Raw genomic sequence first — 4273 nt, forward strand, 5'->3', positions numbered from 1 at the left:
ATACAAGAGCGCTTTACACTGCTGTTATTAGGCAGAAAGAGATAATATTTAGTTATATATCCGCAACCATGAAATAAAATATTATATCGTGTGATAACAAACTCGGTCTGTTTGTCTGTATTGCAAGGCTGCAACCCGATCCTGCCAGATGTGTTCCACGCGCCCCGACCTCCCCTCGGGCACGCATCACTGGCTTCGCTTCTGTAAACAAATAAATAAACTCTACATTTGCAAAGAAGGAGAATATTTGTTATTTTGTAATTACCAAATGGAGTGGTGGTGGTGGTGGTCGTTATGACTGTGGTGGCTTCTTCTTCAAACTTAGCTCTACCCTATCATGATCATTAAACTACTTTCCCATTGAGCTGGATAAAGACCTCTTTTATAAAGAGAAGAATTTAGGATGTGGTAGCGTAGTGCTGGTAGTTAGAGGTGGGCTACCACTCTGGCTTAGTCGAAATTTCTCACACGCTTAAGAACATTAGGGATAATTGTTCGATGTGAGTTTTCCTCACGATATTTTTCTTCGCCATTAAATAAATGATAATGGGGATTTTCTGATACACTCATGACTTCTAAGAATCGCAAGTCTGATGTTTCAAAGTTATGAGCAGTAGTAATGCTGCTGTATTCTGTTTTATGTAATATATATGCCATCAAAAACAATGCTTGTAAAAAAATCCAAGTCTCGCCATTCAATTCTTCTACCGTAAAAAGTCTTGAGATCTATGTAATACCAAGCCGGTAATGTATGCAGTCCCTACTTAAGAGACCTTCTGTCTTAAGGTATTATCTCACTATCTAACCTAACAACATCTCATGGGACCATACCAATTTTAAAAATATTTTATGTTCTAAATAAATTAACGTGGCAATCGTACTGCAAGTCACATTGTGTTTTCATCTTATCATATCGCATCACACAAGTACGATTGCCACGTCAATTTATTTAGAGCATAAAATATTTTTAAAATTGGTATGGTCCCATAAGATGTTGTTAGGTTAGATAGTGAGATAATACCTTAAGACAGAAGGTCTCTTAAGTAGGGACTGCATACATTACCGGCTTGGTATTACATAGATCTCAAGACTTTTTACGGTAGAAGAATTGAATGGCGAGACTTGGATTTTTTTACAAGCATTGTTTTTGATGGCATCTCATTCCTTTTTGTAGATATTTCTACTCTTTTCCTTTCCGGTACCTTCCACTAGTTGAATCTCAACAACAGATTTTTTAAAGGCAATTAAATTGTTTAGGTAGTCTTTGTAGTTATGTAAATAATCTTGCCATTCATCATCACTTTCATTCGAACATGACAATAAATTAAATCTAAAAAAGTTACTATTTTGACAACTGAAATTATGCCCGTTATCCTCAGGAAAAACATTCTAAAACATCTCTACTGATTGTGATTTATTTATTTATTTATTTATTGGGATTTAACGTGTCTTCGTATTAAATAATCGACATCCCTTACTTTCTTCTGAATATCCGACAAAAATCATTGGTAATCTTTCACTGACTTCGTCGGACTCCGGTTTTTGATATAAACCACAGTATTTACTGCTCTTGCTCAAATTAGTTTCAATTTATAATAGACTTCTGACTTCTGAAATGAAATGAAATATTTATTTAATAATGATAACATCAGTTTTAGACTTGTCGCATATACAATAATAGTTCTGTTAGCTGTTTCAACCACAACAATTTGTTTAGGGGTATACAGTATCGCCTTCTAATGTAGAATTCCATTTGTTGATAAGAAAATATTGAAAGCTCTATTACAAAATGTCGTCCCACCATCTGATCTCATACATTTGTTCGACTTGCTAGTTCCTTTTTCAACACTTTATATTTTTTAAATTTCTTAAAGACTCACTCTTATGTTTTAGAAAATAAACATTCATCGTGTCATTCGAGAATAATAGTCGATAAATAATAACATGTACCTTGAACCGTTGAGTGAACTAGCTTCCATGGGACTACATAAATCTGTATGTACGATCTCCAGTATATCGTTCGTTCGCGTTCAGAGGTTTGGAAATGGTTTCTTACTAGTCGTCATATCCGTCGGTAATGTTCACATTATCAAGACCAGTCATAATATTCTTTAAAATTCGCATATATTCCGGATTAATATGGGCTAGTCTTCTATGCCAATATTTATTTGACATTGTCAAATTACATATCGGTGATTTGACAAATTGTTTAAATTTATATATACCATTTACGTTGTGGCCAGTTGCGATGATAATATCCATAGAGTTACTAATAGTGCAACCGTTTTTCAAAATTAACAGTAAATCCTTTTTCAGTAAGTTTACTCACCGCTAACAAATTCATACTTAAAATTATTTATATTAAAAAGGTTTCTTATAATAATTTCCACGTATTTTCCGGGTAGGTACTAACACAAAATAAAAACTAACAGAAGTAAATCTTCATACAAAGTGGGCTGAAGTAACGCACACGTAGACACCACTTACCGACTCGTTATCTCGGGGGGACTCGAGCGCATACGTGCGCGACTGTCAGTTCATTTCTGACACGCGTTTGTAACTGTTTTGTACAAGCAATGGAGCAAAATAAAATACCCTAATTGTGCAATGGACGGTTGTTTAAATTCAACGTTAAACTGTGGATTTTCGTTTTTTTATAGCTATCAATTATCAAGCCACTAGGAGCTGATATTTTTGGTGATCATGGCAAGAATATGTTATAAAGTGGATATCTAAGCTCGATTTATATAACAGTTTCCTATTTCGAATCATTTGAAACGAACTTAACTAAATTTTTGTAATATTGCGTTGAAATGTTACGTACCTAATATTACGTAAGTTGAAAACATGATTTTTTGTTCGTATATATATTGGTTTGTCTTTAATGCCATTTGGTAGGTTTATGTCTAAAACGGATAGGGCAAAAGGAATTGTGTAATTAGGGTAATCCGTTTAGAAGTTATTAGGGATTTTCTATTGTGAACATTATAATTTTTTATGTGCTTACATATAAAAAATATTTTCATAGACATTTATTTATGCTCAATAAGGCCGAAAGGAGATGTTTCAAAATGTATGGGCTCCCGGCCACCTTTTGTAGACTATATTAAAAATTAAGAAAACTTGCAAAGAAGGGGGTTAATTTTCTTCAAATCATGTTCGTTTAATTGTTAAAAAACAATGATTTACACTTAAACTTGCAACACAACAGTGGAAAAACATCATGGCGGTAGTGATTACCGTAATAATGTCATCTGTCATTCTATTTTAACTTACTATATACATTATATACTTTTTAATATATTTTTTTACGCGAATGGGCGTAGATATATAAACATTGTATTGTGTGAATTGAGAAACAAGGCCTATATTTGATAAACATTAATTATATTTACTTTCATAAATCTTGACTTAAAACAAACATACCAAAATATGTACTTCTATACCAATTTATTTTAGTTAAAACATTTAAGTGTGTAAATAAAACAACTTTAAGTACACATTTGATCATATTTTACTTACTCTTCACTTAAATACATTATTTATTCATTTTAAATATCTTCCCTTATCAATATTTTCATCCTGTGACGAGCTCAGCCCAAACATCAAACAATGGGCATAATGTGAGCGCCTACGAGTACGGTTCGTTGCCCAGCGATGCAGTTGCAATAATAACTGATTATTTTGTCATCCCAAGAATGTCCATGTCTTGCTAATGTAATTATCTAAAAAAGAGAAATGTAAAAAGATTAGCTTCTGTAGTTTAAAATTATTTACGATTATTTCACGATTAATACAACAACTGATGTATATTTTACCTGATGATATTGAATCCTTGTCAACACAATCCACAGCGATCGCACGAAAATCACAAGAGTCCATAAAACATAAGCTGGGTAAACAAGTAAGGTAGAATCACAATAATCGTAAGCAGCACAGAGCAGAAACATATTCAGGATTAAAATGGAATCTTCTCATCAGTACCTACATATTTATTCAACGTTTACATTGGAGTCCACTATTATAATATGTATATATCCACTTTTACGCATATCAAATTGACAACTTCTTCTTTTTTAATTTGACATGTCACTTACATCTATAAAACCAGATACTATTTAAAAGGTGGTTTTGTTATTATTATTATAAATAATTAATTAAGTTCAGAAATAATGAGGGGATACCCAAAACAAAAGCCAGGTTGTAAAGTACTAAGGTAACAATAACTTTACGACAAAAACAGCGAAATACAGAATTACCGACATCCAAAGAG

At 32.7% G+C, this 4273-nt stretch overlaps 1 long non-coding RNA gene across 1 annotated transcript; it reads right to left on the reverse strand.

Moving 5' to 3' along the window:
* Window positions 1-1404: 1404 nt before the first annotated feature.
* LOC140745994 (uncharacterized) lies at window positions 1405-3622 on the reverse strand. The gene is made up of 2 exons (XR_012102737.1): window positions 1951-3622; window positions 1405-1610 (listed from the first exon to the last, which is right to left on the reverse strand). It is a non-coding gene; the product is annotated as an uncharacterized LOC140745994 (long non-coding RNA).
* Window positions 3623-4273: the final 651 nt, after the last annotated feature.

The sequence above is a fragment of the Epargyreus clarus genome, unplaced genomic scaffold, assembly GCF_041222505.1.
Source record: "Epargyreus clarus isolate Ecla_fem2 unplaced genomic scaffold, WU_Ecla_fem_2.2 ptg000012l, whole genome shotgun sequence".
Taxonomy (NCBI): domain Eukaryota; kingdom Metazoa; phylum Arthropoda; class Insecta; order Lepidoptera; family Hesperiidae; genus Epargyreus; species Epargyreus clarus.